General features: G+C 39.5%; 1 protein-coding gene across 1 annotated transcript in view; it reads right to left on the bottom strand.

The window, feature by feature from the left end:
• Positions 1 to 16,984, bottom strand: part of KLHL13 (kelch like family member 13) — a 185,347-nt gene that overhangs the window by 150,111 nt on the left and 18,252 nt on the right. The gene's annotated exons all lie outside the window — the stretch shown is intronic.

Here is a 16,984-nt window from a genome sequence, read left to right as displayed (position 1 = left end):
AAGTGAACATTACAAATGTTGCAGAGATTAAAAACATAACAAGAAAGGTTATGAAGAAACAGATACTGAGGAAATCATAAACTGATGAAATCTCTTTGGGGTCAATGAAGCAATATATAAATCAAAATGAAAAATTACACATGCTTTTTTTTTAACATCTTTATTGGAGTATAATTGCTTTACAATGGTGTTAGTTTCTGCTTTATAACAAAGTGAATCAGCTATACATATACATATATGCCCATATCTCCTCCCTCTTGAGTCTCCCTCCCACCCTCCCTATCCACCCCTCTAGGTGGTCACAAAGCACCGAGCTGCTCTCCCTGTGCTACGCGGCTGCTTCCCACTAGCTATTTTACATTTGGTAGTGTATATAAGTCCATGCCACTCTCTCACTTTTTCCCAGCTTACCCTTCCCCCTCCCCGTGTCCTCAAGTCCATTCTTTATTCCTGTCCTGCCTCTAGGTTCTAAAGAAACTTTTTTTTTTACTCCATATATATGTGTTAGCATACAGTATTTATTCTTCTCTTTCTGACTTGCTTCACTCTGTATGACAGTCTCTACATCCATCCACCTCACTACAAATAACTCAATTTCGTTTCTTTATATGGCTGAGTACTATTCCATTGCACGTATGTACCACATCTTTATCCATTCATCTGTCATTGGACAGTTAGGTTGCTTCCATGTCCTGGCTATTGTAAATAGAGCTGCAATGAATATTGTGGTCCATGACTCTTTTTGAATTACGGTGTTCTCAGGGCATATGCCCAGTAGTGGGGTTGCTGGGTCATATGGTAGTCCTACTTTTAGTTTTTTAAGGAACCTCCATACTGTTCTCCATAGTGGCTGTATCAATTTACATTCCCACCAACAGTGCAAGAGGGTTCCCTTTTCTCCACACCCTCTCCAGCATTTATTGTTTGTAGATTTTTTGATGATGGCCATTCTGCCTGATGTGAGGTGATACCTCATTGTAGTTTTGATTTGCATTTCTCAAATGATTAGTGATGTTGAGCATTCTTTCATGTGTTTGTTGGCAATCTGTATATCTTCTTCAGAGAAATGTCTATTAAGGTTTTCTGCCCATTTTTGGATTGGGTTGTTTGTTTTTTTGATATTGAGCTAAATGAGCTGCTTGTAAATTTTGGAGATTAATCCTTTGTCAGTTGCTTCATGTGCAAAACTTTTCACCCATTCTGAGGGTTGTCTTTTCGTCTTGTTTATGGTTTCCTTTGCTGTGCAAAAGCTTCTAAGTTTCATTAGCTCCCATTTCTTTATTTTTGTTTTTATTTCCATTTCTCTAGGAGGTGGGTCAAAAAGAATCTTGCTGTGATTTATGTCATAGAGTGTTCTGCCTATGTTTTCCTCTAAGAGTTTTATAGTGTCTGGCCTTACATTTAGATCTTTAATCCATTTTGAGTTCATTTTTGTGTATGGTGTTAGGGAGTGTTCTAACTTCATTCTTTTACATGTAGCTGTCCAGTTTTCCCAGCACCACTTATTGAAGTGACTGTCTTTTCTCCATTGTATATTCTTGCCTCCTTTGTCAAAAATAAGGTGGCCATATGTGCGTGGGTTTACCTCTGGGCTTTCTACCCTGTTCCATTGATCTATACTTTGGTTTTTGTGCCAGAACCATACTGTCTTGATGACTGTAGCTTTGTAGTAGAGTCTGAAGTCTGGGAGCCTGATTCCTCCAGCTCCATTTTTCGTTCTCAAGATTGCTTTGGCTATTCAGGGTCTTTTGTGTTTCCATACAAATGGTGAAATTTTTTGTTCTAATTCTGTGAAAAATGCCATTGGTAGTTTGATAGGGATTGCACTGAATCTGTAGATTGCTTTGGGTAGTAGAGTCATTTTCACAATGTTGACTCTTCCAATCCAAGAACATGGTATATCTCTCCATCTATTTGTATCATCTTTAATTTCTTTCATCAGTGTCTTATAGTTTTCAGCATACAGGTCTTTTGACTCCTTAGGTAGGTTTATTCCTAGATATTTTATTCTTTTTGTTGCAGTGGTAAATGGGAGTATTTCCTTAATTTCTCTTTCACATTTTTAATCATTAGTGTATAGGAATGCAAGAGATTTCTGTGCATTAATTTTGTATTCTGAAACTTTACCACATTCATTGATTAGCTCTAGGAGTTTTCTGGTAGCATCTTTAGGATTCTCTACGTATAGTATCACGTCATCTGCAAACAGTGACAGCTTTACTTCTTTTCCGATTTGGATTCCTTTTATTTCTTTTTCTTCTCTGATTGCTGTGGCTAAAACTTCCAAAACTATGTAGAATAAGAGTGGTGAGAGTGGACAACCTTGCCTTGTTCCTGATCTTAGAGAAAATGGTTTCAGTTTTTCACCACTGAGAACGATGTTGGCTGTGAGTTTGTCATATATGGCCTTTATTATGTTGAGGAAAGTTCCCACTATTTCTACTTTCTGGAGTGTTTTTATCATAAATGGGTGTTGAATTTTGTTGAAAGCTTTTCCTGCATCTATTGAGATGATCACATGGTTTTCTCCCTCAATTTGTTAATATGGTGTGTCACATTGACTGATTTGCGTATATTGAAGAATCCTTGCATTCCTGGGATGATCCTTTAAATGTGTTGTTGGATTCTGTTTGCTAGTACTTTGCTGAGGATTTCTGCATCTATGTTCATCAGTTATATTGTCCTGTAGTTTTCTTTGTGACACCTTTGTCTGGTTTTCGTATCAGGGTGACGGTGGCCTCATAGAATGCGTTTGGGAGTGTTCTTCCCTCTGCTATATTTTAGAAGAGTTTGAGAAGGATAGGTGTTAGCGCTTCTCTAAATGTTTGATAGAATTCACCTGTAAAGCCATCTGGTCCTGGGCTTTTGGTTGTTGGAAGATTTTTAATGACAGTATCAATTTCAGTGCTTGTGATTGGTCTGTTCATATCTTCTATTTCTTCCTGGTTCAGTCTTGCAAGTTTGTGCTTTTCTAAGAATTTGTCCATTTCTTCCAGGTTGTCCATTTTATTGGCATAGAGTTGCTTGTAGTAATCTCTCATGATCCTTTGTAGTTCTGCATTGTCAGTTGTTACTTCTTCTTTTTCATTTCTAATTCTACTGATTTGAGTCTTCTCCCTTTTTTTCTTGATGAGCCTGGCTAATCGTTTATCAATTTTGTTTATCTTCTCAAAGAACCATCTTTTAGTTTTCTTTGCTATTGTTTCCTTCATTTCTTTTTCATTTATTTCTGATCTGACCTTTACGATTTCTTTCCTTCTGTTAACTTTGGGGGTTTTTTGTTCTTCTTTCTCTAATTGCTTTAGGTGTAAGGTTAAGTTGTTTATTTGAGATGTTTCTTGTTTCTTGAAGCAGGATTGTACTGCTATAAACTTCCCTCTTAGAACTGCTTTTGTTGTATCTCATAGGTTTTGGGTCATCATGTTTTCATTGTCATTTGTTTCTAGGTAATTTTTGATTTCCTCTTTGATTTCTTCAGTGACCTCTTGGTTATTAAGTAGTGTATTGTTTAGCCTCCATGTGTTTGTACTTTTTACAGATTTTTTCCTGTAATGGATATCTAGTCTCATAGCATTGTGGTCAGAAAAGATACTTGATACAATTTCAATTTTCTTAAATTTACCAAGGCTTGATTTGTGACCCAAGATATGATCTACCCTGGAGAATGTTCCATGAGCACTTGAGAAGAAAGTGTATTCTGTTGGTTTTGGATGGAATGTCTTACAGATATCAATTAAGTCAATCCTGTTTAATGTATCATTTAAAGTTTGTGTTTCCTTATTTATTTTCATTTTGGATGATCCGTCCATTGGTGAAAGTGGGGTGTTAAAGTCCCCCACTATGTTTGTGTTACTGTCAATTTCCCCTTTTACGGCTATTAGCATTTGCCTTTTGTATTGAGGTTGCTCCTATGTTGGGTGCATAAATATTTACAATTGTTAGATCTTCTTCTTGGATTGATCCCTTGATCATTATGTACTGTCTTTCTTTGTCCCTTGTAATAATCTTTATTTTAAAGTCATTTTGTCTGATATGCGAATTGTTACTCCAGCTTTTTTTTGATTTCCATTTGCATGGAATATCTTTTTCCATCCCCTCACTTTCAGTCTGTATGCATCCCTAGGTCTGAAGTGGGTCTCTTGTGGACAGCATATATACGGGTCTTGTTTTTATATCCATTCAGCCAGTCTATGTCTTTTGGTGGGAGCATTTATTCCATTTACGTTTAAGGTAATTATCGATATGTATGCTTCTATTACCATTTTCTTAATTGTTTTGGGTTTGCTATTGTAGGTCTTTTCCTTCTCTTGTGTTTCCTGCCTAGAGAAGTTCCTTTAGAATTTGTTGTAAAGCTGGTTTGGTGGTGCTGAATTCTCTTAGCATTTTTGTCTGTAAAGGTTTTAATTTCTCCATCGAATCTGAATGAGATCCTTGCTGGGTAATCTTGGTTGTAGGTTTTTCCCTTTCATCACTTTAAATATATCTTGCCACTCCCTTCTGGCTTGCACAGTTTCTCCTGAAAGATCAGCTGTTAACCTTATGGGGATTCCTTTGTATGTTATTTGTTGTTTTTCCCTTGCTGCCTTTAATATTTTTTCTTTGTCTTTAATTTTTGCCATTTGGATTACTATGTGTCTTGGCGTGTTTCTCCTTGGGTTTATCCTGTATTGGACTCTTTGTGCTTCCTGGGCTTGATTGACTATTTCCTTTCCCATATTAGGGAAGTTTTCAACTATAATCTCTTCAAATATTTTCTCAGTCCCTTTCTTTTTCTCTTCTTCTTCTGGAACCCCTATAATTTGAATGTTGGTGCATTTAATGTTGTCCCAGAGGTCTCTGAGACTGTCCTCAATTCTTTTCATTCTTTTTCCTTTATTCTGCTCTGCGATAGTTATTTGCACTATTTTATCTTCCAGGTCACTTATCCGTTCTTCTGCCTCAGTTATTCTGCTATTGATTCCTTCTAGAGAATTTTTAATTTCATTTATTGTGTTGTTCTTCATTGTTTGTTTGCTCTTTAGTTCTTCTAGATCCTTGTTAAACATTTCTTGTATTTTCTCCATTCTATTTCCAAGATTTTGGATCATCTTTACTATCGTTACTCTGAATTCTTTTTCAGGTAGACTGCCTATTTCCTCTTCATGTGTTTGGTCTGGTGGGTTTTTACCTTGCTCCTTCATCTGCTGTGTGTTTCTCTGTCTTCTCATTTTGCTTAACTTACTGTGTTTGGGGTCCCTTTTTGCAGGCTGCAGGTTTGTAGTTCCCGTTGGTTTTGGTGTCTGCCCCCAGTGGGTAAGGTTGGTTCAGTGGGGTGTATAGGCTTCCTGGTGGAGGGGACTAGTGCCTGTGTTCTGGTGGATGAGGCTGGATCTTGTCTTTCTGGTGGGCAGGACCGCATCAGTGGTGTGTTTTGGGGTGTCTGTGACCTTATTATGATTTTAGGCAGCCTCTCTGCTAACGGGTGTGGTTGTGTTCCTGTCTTGCTAGTTGTTTGGCATAGGGTGTCCAGCACTGTAGCTTGCTGGTCATTGAGTGGAGCTGGGTCTTAGCCTTGAGATGGAGATCTCTGGGAGAGCTTTCGTCATTTGATATTACATGGAGCTGGGAGGTCTCTGGCAGACCAATGTCCTGAACTCAGCCCTCCCACCTTAGAGGCACAGCCCTGACACCCAGCCAGAGCACCAAGACCCTATGAGCTACACGCCTCAGAGATGTGGCTAGATAAAACTGTACTTCCAATTTTCTCCACACAGTTTTGACCTATGCTTCCATCTCATGAATTCCAAGACAGTATTAAACTGATGCATATTTTCTTAAATCCGGACCCTGGGGAACTCATCCTGCCATCAGATGCCCTTGCCATCTCCCCCACTAGACTCTCCAAGGGCAGCCTCCAGGTCCGATGGAAAACACAGTGGCCCCAGGATCAGGGAATCCAAGTTCAAGCCCCAGTTCATTCTAAGTAATTTGTTACCTTTCTTGTGTCTCTCAACATCTCTAGGCTTCAGTTTCTTCTCCAAACTGAAAGGGTTGGTATATATGGTCACATTCAACTCTGAATACTTTAGTATCTGAAGTTAAATTTTATCTCTGTTGCCATCAATGGACCTTTCTACACCTTTATCAGTGGACCTCAACTGAGCAGGAAGGGAAGCTTTGCTCCTGCTATTATTTTCAAGCCATGCTCTCTAGCTCCCTTAAGAGGAATACAACAGAAAAGATAAAGTAAAATCACAGTAAGACACTAAAGTACTGAGGAAATTTACTGTTAAGGCAGAAAGCCTTTGAATCAATCAAATCTATATTTATTGTTTTAAGGCATGTAAAACAATAATGTGTGCCGATATTATACGTCTCCAAAGGATTTTAACAAGAGCTATGTGCTTGCTACTTAACTGATGCTGTAATAACATGCAAGTTTAATCACTACTTAAGCATTATAATCACATTACTTAATTCAGTATAACACTGAGTCCTGCATCCTGACTCCAAGATTTTATTCTCTGTGAAATCTATGTCATCTATACATCCCTCCACTTTTACTGCCCTTCTCTCAAACTGGTTTTTTTTTTTTAAGGTAAGTAAATTCTTAAAGGTATAACAGATTTTTGTCTGTGTGGTAAATGTTTCTTAGACTTAGCACTTTGCCTTACAAACTAAAGAGATTTTGCCTATATAAAGATACCTTTATGTAATATTACTACCAAAGTAGCAAAGGTGGCATAAAAAGCCCTCCAAATTCTCTGTTATGCTAAGTCCCCAATTTCAAGTTTTGAGATGTAATTAAACCTTAATAACTAACAAGAATTCAGAAAGGCCAAAAATAAGTCAAACTTCTGCTGCTGGAACGATAAAGTACATGTGCTTTTCCCTATTACTCCTTCAAAGCACAGCTAAAAACCATTATATATAAAACATTATATATGGACATTATATATAAAACAAATACAAGAAAACTCTAAAAGGTGGAGAGAAGAGGCAAACTGGCTAGGGATCTCAAGACTAAAGGAACAACACAGTGGTGAGTTCCCTGACTTTTCTTTTGACCTCATATATTCCAGACATGAAGCTGAAGAAACTGGCAACCTCAAAATGAGAATGAGCTCAGAGAATAAAGAAGCCCTAAGAAGGGCCTGCTCTCTCTAGCCAAGGGACCAGGAAAGGGGCAGCTCAGCAGTACAGAACACTTATAGCCAATAACCACTCTACTTCAGCCAAACACCACAGAAAACAATGTGACTATACCCACATCACCAAAGGCTTAAGGGAGCCTAAACTTGCACCCTCACCCGGTTGCAATGAGGCACACCTCTCCCTTCCAGCTGGCGTGGTGTCAGAGGAGGACTTTCACCACTGCCCAGTGGCAATATGGCCATCCCCTTTCATGGTGTCAATGGAAGCCATGTAGGGAGCAATACCAAGGCATTCCTACCCCTCTCAGTCAGGGAGGTATCACTGGAGGTCTAGTGGGGAACCAGTATTCCCACCATCACCCATCAGTAATGAGGAACCACCCCATCAAGTGTCAACAGAGATCAACTGGGGAACCTGGTCAACTACACCCACCTGGCAGTAATGAGGCAGCATCCTCTCAACCCCTGACACAGTGGAGTCAGAAGAAGCCAGCTAAAATAAAAAGTTTCAATAAGATCCAAAATCTCAGGACATAATGCCCAAAATGTCCAGGTCTCCATCAAAAAAGAATCACTTGTCATACCAACAATCAGAAAGGCTCAAGGTGCATGACAAAGAAATCAATAGAAGTCAACATCAAGATGACAGAGATGTTAAAATTATCTGACAAAGATTTTTTTTAATTTATTTTTTGAATTAATTAATTTACTTATTTTTGGTGGGCGGGCTTTCTCTAATTGCGGCAAGCGGGGGTTACTCTTCGTTGCGGTGCACGGGCTTCTCATTGTGGTGGCTTCTCTAGTTTGCAGAGCACAGGCTCTAGGTGCGCGGGCTTCAGTAGTTGTGGCTCACGGGCTCTAGAGTGCAGGCTCAGTAGTTGTGGCACATGGCCTTAGTTGCTCCGTGGCATGTGTGATCTTCCCGGACCAGGGCTCGAACCTGTGTCCCCTGCACTGGCAGTTGGATTCTTAACCACTGTGCCACCAGGGAAGCGCTGACAAAGATTTTAAAGCAGGCATCATAAAAATGCTGAAAGGAGCAATTATGAACATGCTTGAAACAAATGAAAAACTAGACAGCCTCAGCAAAGAAATAAAAAGACTCAGTAAAGAAACAGAAGATATAAAGAACCAAATGGAACTTTTTTTTTTTTTACGGTATGCAGGCCTCTCACTGTTGTGGCCTCTCCCGTTGCGGAGCACAGGCTCCGGAAGCGCAGGCTCAGCGGCCATGGCTCATGGGCCTAGCCGCTCCACAGCATGTGGGATCTTCCCGGACCGGGGCACGAACCCGTGTCCCCTGCATCGGCAGGCGGACTCTCAACCACTGCGCCACCAGGGAAGTCCCAAATGTAACTTTTGAAACTGAAAAATACAATAACCAAAATAAAATACTCACTCCACAGATAGGCTCATCAGTAGAATAGAAGGGACAGAGGAAACAATCAGTGAACTCAAAGATAGAAAAATGTCCAACCTGAACAACAGGGAGAGAAAACCAAGCAAAAAATGAACAGAGCAATCAAGGACTTGAGGGACTATAACAGGAGATCTCACATTCATGTCCTCAGGGTCCCAGGAGGAGAGAAAAAGGGGGTGTGACTATAAACATACTCAAAGAAATAATGGTCAAAAACTTCCCAAATGTGGCAAAAGAAATAAAGTTATGGGGCTTCCCTGGTGGCGCAGTGGTTGAGAGTCCGCCCACCAATGCAGGGGACTGGGTTCGTGCCGCGGTCTGGGAAGATCCCACATGCCGCGAAGCAGCTGGGCCCGTGAGCCACGGCCGCTGAGCCTGCGCGTACGGAGCCTGTGCTCCGCAACGGGAGAGGCCACAACAGTGAGAGGCCTGCGTACTGCAAAAAAAAAAAAAAAAAAAAAAGAAATAAAGCTACAGCTTCAAGAGGCTGTGTGAACCCCAAACAGGATAAATCTGAAGAAATCTAATCTAACATATGTCAGTCAAACTTTTGACAAAGGAAGAAATCAGAGACAGAGAAATGACACCTTACCTATAGGGGAAAATAATTCACAGGACAGCAGATTTTTCATCAGAAGCCATTTAGGCCATAAGGCAGGGGCACACAAGATTTTCCAAGTGCTGAAAGAAAGAACTGTCAACCCAGAATCCTATGTCCAGTGAAAATATCCTTCAGGAATGAAGGGGAAATTAAGAAATTCTAAGATGAGGAAAACTAAGAATTGGTTGCCAGCAGACCTACTCTAAACGAATGGCAAAAGGAAGGCCTCTAAACTGAAAGGAAATGATAAAAGAAGGAATCTTGTAACGTGAGAAAGAAGAAAAGAACATGGTAAGAAAAGTATGGATAAATACAATAGATTTTCTTTCCTTCCTTCTCTTGAGTTGTCTAATTTATGTTTGTGGTGATGGAATAGTTCTATATCTTGATGTAGAGGTGGTTACATGAATCTATAATGTGATAAATGGTGTAGACCTATATGCATACATTGTACCAATGTCACTTGCTGGGCTTTGATAATGTACTACAGTTACATTGGGGAAAACTGAGTGAAGGGTACATGATACCTCTCTGTACTATATCTTTGCAAGTTCCTTCAGATCTGTAATTATTTCAAAGTTTTTTAAAAGTCTCATCAAAACCAAGCTATTTCCTAATACTGAGGTAATTTAAAACAAAGCCTATCAATGAGAGTCAAAGGCAAAGTCATTCATAGTCTGATGGTTATTTTTCCAAATAATTGACAACAATAACAAGTAATTTACCTGCTAAAAATGCCGCCTATTACTTGATAACTATTAAACTGCTGATGTTGTCATTTACCTTATTCTTTTGATATTTCTTCTTCTGGAGAGGTTTGCTTTAAATAAAAAAGCTGGAAAAATAAATTGAAACTAACAGCCAAAGTTCTTTTGAAAATCAAATGACACTATAAAAAATAACAACACTCAGCGTTCATTGAATCTTGCGATATTCTAGGTACCGTGCTAAACACTCACATATGTTATTTTATTTAATTCCTATAAAATCCCTTGCTTTTTCCATTTGAGATGAGGCAACCATGACTCAATGAAAGTAAGTAACTTGCTTAATTACACACAGATAGCAAGTGGCAGAGTCTGATTTTAAGCCAGGCTTAGAGCCTTAACACTGTTAACCACTACTATACTATTAAGTCCACAATGTTCAAGTACTGTGTTATGTAATAGATAGAAGGGATGTGTGCCGATGTCTAGTGAATGCTTCCTATTAAATCACACATTGCTAATGATTTTAAGTATTTCAATTAGGATTTCAATCAGAAACTCAAAGAAATAAATGTTTTTCAGTAGATTATAGCTAGGAAATCATAAGAACTGATTTTATGTCTTAAAGGTAATGTTCAATAGCATGACTTCCCTACAAGATTATGACAATAAGTCTTACAATGGTGTAAGATGCTGAAAAGTAGTTGTTATAGATTTTCATGTTATACAGGCATAAGAAGTTTCTGATAGGCTAAAGATTACCAGATTTTCTAAGAGAGTAAGGGGGAAACATCCGCAGAAAAATTACACTTCTTTATTTGTTAAAATGCTCTTAATTTTCAAAAGCCAACATAAAGTTAACTTTAAATTATGTTGAAGTACAAAAATATTACAGGAAAGGCACTGACACCTTTAATTGTACACCATCTGAAACAAATATTTTTGGGGTAGGCTTCCTTAAATGTTTCACAAATATACGAGGCTCCAATGAACACAACTTAAGTGAAACTTCATTTAACCGGAAATTTCCCTGCAACTCTTAAGAGAAAGATAAATGATCATAATGCAAACTATTCTTATAATGGTCCTTTAAAAACAAGTATTCAATATATGTTTCTGAAGCTGTACACTTGGAGACTTTAAAAACCGTAAATTAAAGCCATTCACAGATCCCTTCCATATCCTTCCATATTCTTTATTGCCCTTAAAGAAATATATTCATCCCTGATGATACAAATGCTTCTCATTTTTAGATAAAGTTTAAGTTAGTGTAGATCTCTGCTTACTGTTCTCTCTTTGCCCATATTTTATACCAAAATACAACATTCTATTTTAGCTTCATAAAAAGCCATTTTTGAACAAAATGGCTCCCAAATGCATTGAGAGGGTTCATGCCACCTCATGATTTTTGCCTGAACGGCAAAATAGCAAGGCCTGATGCAGCAGTTGCTACCATGTTCTCAGTTACTTCAGGAATTTTTACAGTTTATTGGCGTAACGTGAGAGTTTATACAATTATCTACAGTATGTCATGACTAATACATACACATTACTAATATGACAAGCTTGCTGCTTGGGCTTACTTTTTCCATTAAGAAAAACACTGACATTGTTATGTTAATTATCATGGAAATCTATGGTGTATCATGTTTTCACCTTTGAGCAAAAACATTAGAATCCATTAAGTTCATATTTTTTAATTGGCATACTAGACAACGTGCCAGTTTCATGACCCACTTTGGCCTTCAACCCAGTCCACCTATCAGTGAAATAAAACATGGAAAAATCATTTTCATGATATCACTCACCTACTGAAAAACTGCCAGTGGTTTCCCTCCACAGCCTAGTATTTAAGTCTCTCCATTTTCTGGCTCCGTTTTTCTGCCTTCTCTCTTACGACTAAATATCAATCAGCTGAACAGATCCCAACAGCCATCTGTACATCCTTATCTTTGAACTCTTACTTATACATTCCCTTCACCTGGAATGCCCTCTCATAGCAAAACTTTACCAGCCCTCAAGGCTCACCTCAAAGCTTAAGTCCTTGATTGAACCTACCTTGATTAGTCCCACTGTGTCTATTTGGCACTTTTTTTCTCAATTCCCTTTTACATGTCTATACATATCATCTATCCAAAGATATTGCAAGTTCCTTGAATACAGAGGCTCTTGATCAAGTAATTTAACTTCTCCCTCTCCATTAGATTTTATATCTTTTTAAAATTAGAAGGGCTGGATTAAGTGATCCCTAGGGGTCCTTCTGGGTCTAAAATTTTATACATCTATTTCTTGCTCGTCCTATAACGTGTATATCGTAGTCATCTGATAAATATTTTGAGCTGTCTATCTCACTTTATCAATGCCTATTATATGGCTATTAGAAAATATTCTAAGTATTGCAATTTCCAGATGGCAATTAGGAAGAGCTTCCAGCTGAATCAAGCAGCCATAATTAGTGACCTAAATATTCATTCAGTCATTTTCTCATTCAACCAATATTAATTAAACATCAGGGACAGGTATCATGCTCTGACATGGAGATGACAGACCTGGCCCCTGCCCTCAAGGAACTCGCAATCCAGTGGGAGACACAGAGAAGTCAAAGCACTATAATTACAATAAAGATTGCTAAAGAGAGGCACAAACAATACTATAGAAATACATGGAAGAAACAGCTAGCAGTGGCTGTGAGGTAGAGGAAGCTCAAGGAAATGTTCCCAGGACAGGCGACAACTAAAGTGAACCCTGATGGAACCAAACAGTCAGCATTTCACGGAGAGTACCAAGCACAAAAGTGTGGCGATAAAAGAACATGGCAAACTGGAGGAAGCGCAATTTCGAATGTAACTTTAGGTTAGGAAGGGTGAAAGAGAAGCTAGAGGGACAGGCAGGAGTCAGAATTAAGATGGGCTTGTATGTAATGCTGACAAATTTGGATTTTTGTCCTTACGCAAATGGGTAGTCGATGTTATGGAAATAATATCTCCAGATAAGTCATGAAATTGACCAAAGATTCAAGTTTGATGTTAGAAACAGTGTACAGCAGAGACTGTTAGTTGTCCCCCAATATCTGTGCTTCCCTTCTTATACAGTAATAATAATTTTAGCTGGGCACATGGCCACATAGCTAAGGACCACATTTTTCAGCCTCCCTTGTAGCTAGGTGACACCATATGACTAAGGGCTGGCCAATGGGACCTGTGCAGAAGTGATGTAGGAAACTGCCAAGATATACCCTTACATAGAAGGAGTGTCTTTTCTCCCGCCCCTTTTCCCAGCCCTTCTGTTGAAATGAGAATGTAATACTGAGTTAGAGCAGCCATCTAGGATCACAAGATGGAAGCTGCTTGTTAAGGTGGCAGAGCAACAAGACAGAAGGAGCCTGGGTACCTGATAATTGAGCAGCTGCCATCCGACCCTGAACTGCCTACTTGGACTGTTATGTGAGAAAGAAATATCTTGTTTAACACACTGGATTTGGGGGGTCTCTGTTACAGCAGCTTAACTTGTATCCACATGAATATACAGTGAAATTTAAAATTGGATCTAATAATATATGTGTGTGTGTGTGTGTGTGTGTGTATAACTGAATCACTTTGCTGTATACCAGAAACTAATACAACACTGTAAATCAACTAGACTTCAATAAAAAATATATTTAAAAAAATAAAATAAAATAAAATTGGATCTAATAGACTCAAGAACTGTACACACTTACCAATAACACCAGACTGAATTTAAAAGGGAGTTCTATAATTCACATCTCTCAAGTTTAAGTGAGAGTGTAGAGGTTATCAGAATGTAGTTGTACTAAAACAACTTAAAGTAGTACACAGAGGGGAATCGGGAAGATGGCGGAAGAGTAAGATGCAGAGATCACTTTCCTCCCCACAGATACACCAGAAATACATCTACACGTGGAACAACTCCTACAGAACACCTACTGAACGCTGGCAGAAGACCTCAGACCTCCCAAAAGGAGAGGGGATTAACAGCGCTGCTTAAAGGAGCTCCAGAGACGGGCGCGAGCCACGGTTAACAGCACGGACCCCAGAGACAGGCAGGAGACGCTAAGGCCGCTGCTGCCGCCACCAAGAAGCCTGTGTGCGAGCACAGGTCACTATCCACAACTCCCCTCCTGGGAGCCTGTGCAGCCCGCCACTGCCAGGGTCCTGGGATCCAGGGACAACTCCCACAGGAGAACGCACGGCGCGCCTCAGGCTGGTGCAATGTCACGCTGGCCTCTGCCGCCGCAGGCCCGCCCCGCACTCCGTGCCCCGCCCCCCCCCCCCCCCCCCCCCCGCCTGAGTGAGCCAGAGCCCCCGCATCAGCGGCTCCTTTAACCCCATCCTATCTGAGCGAAGAACAGACGCCCTCAGGTGACCTGTACGCAGAGGTGGGGCCAAATCCAAAGCTGAGCCCCGGGAGCTGTGAGAACAAAGAAGAGAAAAGGAAATCTCTCCCAGCAGCCTCAGAAGCAGCGGATTAAAGCTCCACAATCAACTTGATATACCCTGCATCTGTGGAATACATGAATAGACAACGAGTCATCCCAAATTGAGGAGGTGCACTTTGAGAGCAAGATTTATGATTTTTTCCCCTTTTCCTCTTTTTGTGAGTGTGTATGTGTGTGCTTCTGTGTGAGATTTTGTCTGTATAGCTTTGCTTCCACCATTTGTCCTAGAGCTCTATCTGTCCGTTTTTTTTCTTTTAAAAAAATTTTTTTCTTAATAATTATTTTGTATTTTAAAAACTTTATTTTATTTTACCCTCCTTCCTCTTTCTTTCTTTCTTTTCTTTCTTCCTTCCTTCCATCTTTCTTTCATTCCTTCCTTCCTCCTTTCTTCCTTCCTTTCTTTCTTTCTTCCTTCCTTCCTTCCATCTTTCTTTCATTCCTTCCTTCCTCCTTTCTTCCTTCCTTTCTTTCTTTCTTCCTTCCTTCCTTCCTGCCTTTCTTCCTTCCTTTCTTTCTTTCTTTCTACTTTTTCTCCCTTTTATTCTGAGCCGTGTGGATGAAACGCTCTTGGTGCTGCAGCCAGGAGTCAGTGCTGTGCCTCTGAGGTGGGAGAGCCAACTTCAGGACACTGGTCCACAAGAGACCTCCCATCTCCACATAATATCAAATGGCAAAAATCTCCCAGAGATCTCCATCTCAACACAAGCACCCAGCTTCACTCAACGACCAGCAAGCTACAGTGCTGGACACCCTATGCCAAACAACTAGCAAGACAGGAACACAACCACACCCATTAGCAGAGAGGCTGCCTAAAATCATAATGAGTCCACAGACACCCCAAAACACACCACCAGACGTGGACCTGCCCACCAGAAAGACAAGATCCAGCCTCATCCACCAGAACACAGGCACTAGTCCCCTCCACCAGGAAGCCTACACAACCCACTGAAACAACTTTAGCCACTGGGGACACACACCAAAAACAACGTGAACTACGAACATGCAGCCTGCAAAAAGGAGACCCCAAACACAGTAAGATAAGCAAAATGAGAAAACAGAAAAACACACAGCAGATGAAGGAGCAAGATAAAAACCCACCAGACCTAACGAATGAAAAGGAAATAGGCAGTCTACCTGAAAGAGAATTCAGAATAATGATAGTAAAGATGATCCAAAATCTTGGAAATAGAATAGAGAAAATGCAACCAACATTTAACAAGGACCTAGAAGAACTAAAGATGAAACAAGCAATGATGAACAACATAATAAATGAAATTAAAAATGCTCTAGATGGGATCAATAGCAGAATAACTGAGGCAGAAGAACTCATAAGTGACCTGGAAGATAAAATAGTGGAAATAACTACCACAGAGCAGAATAAAGAAAAAAGAATGAAAAGAACTGAGGACAGTCACAGAGACCCCTGGGACAACATTAAATGCACCAACATTCGAATTATAGGGGTTCCAGAAGAAAAAGAGAAAAAGAAAGGGACTGAGAAAATATTTGAAGAGATTATAGTTGAAAACTTCCCTAATATGGGAAAGGAAATAGTCAATCAAGCCCAGGAAGCACAGAGAGTCCCATACAGGATAAATCCAAGGAGAAACATGCCAAGACACATATTAATCAAACTGTCAAAAATTAAATACAAAGAAAACATATTAAAAGCAGCAAGGGAAAAACAACAAATAACACACAAGGGAATCCCCATAAGGTTAACAACTGATCTTTCAGCAGAAACTCTGCAAGCCAGAAGGGACTGGCAGGACATATTTAAAGTGATGAAGGAGAAAAACCTACAAGCAAGATTACTCTACCAAGCAAGGATCTCATTCAGATTTGATGGAGATATTAAAACCTATACAGACAACCAAAAGCTGAGAGACCTCAGCACCACCAAACCAGCTTTACAACAAATGCTAAAGGAACTTCTCTAGGCAAGAAACACAAGAGAAGGAAAAGACCTACAATAACAAACCCAAAACAATTAAGAAAATGGGAATAGGAACATACATATCGATAATTACCTTAAATGTAAATGGATTAAATGCTCCAACCAAAAGACACAGACTGGCTGAATGGATACAAAAGCAAGACCCATATATATGCTGTCTACAAGAGACCCACTTCAGACCTAGAGACACATACAGACTGAAAGTGAGGGAATTGAAAAATATATTCCATGCAAATGGAAACCAAAAGAAAGCTGGAGGAGCAATTCTCATATCAGACAAAATAGACTTTAAAATAAAGACTATTAGAAGAGACAAAGAAGGACACTACATAATGATCAAGGGATCAATCCAAGAAGGAGATACAGCAATTGTAAATACTTATGCACCCAACATAGGAGCACCTCAATACATAAGGCAAATACTAACAGACATAAAAGGGGAAATCGACAGTAACGCATTCATAGTAGGGGACTTTAACACCCCACTTTCACCAATGGAAAGATCATCCAAAATGAAAATGAATAAGGAAACACAAGCTTTAAATGATACATTAAACAACATGGACTTAATTGATATTTATAGGACATTCCATCCAAAAACAACAGAATACATATTTTTCTCAAGTGCTCATGGAACATTCTCTAGGATAGATCATATCTTGAGTCACAAATCAAGCCTTGGTATATTTAAGAAAATTGAAACTGTATCA

The sequence above is a fragment of the Delphinapterus leucas genome, chromosome X (genome assembly GCF_059928025.1).
Source record: "Delphinapterus leucas isolate spDelLeu-1000000601 "Yukka" chromosome X, BTC_Dleu_Yukka2, whole genome shotgun sequence".
NCBI classification, from domain to species: domain Eukaryota; kingdom Metazoa; phylum Chordata; class Mammalia; order Artiodactyla; family Monodontidae; genus Delphinapterus; species Delphinapterus leucas.
Note: the sequence above shows the minus strand (reverse complement) of the source record. Positions and strands in the feature narration are given on the sequence as shown.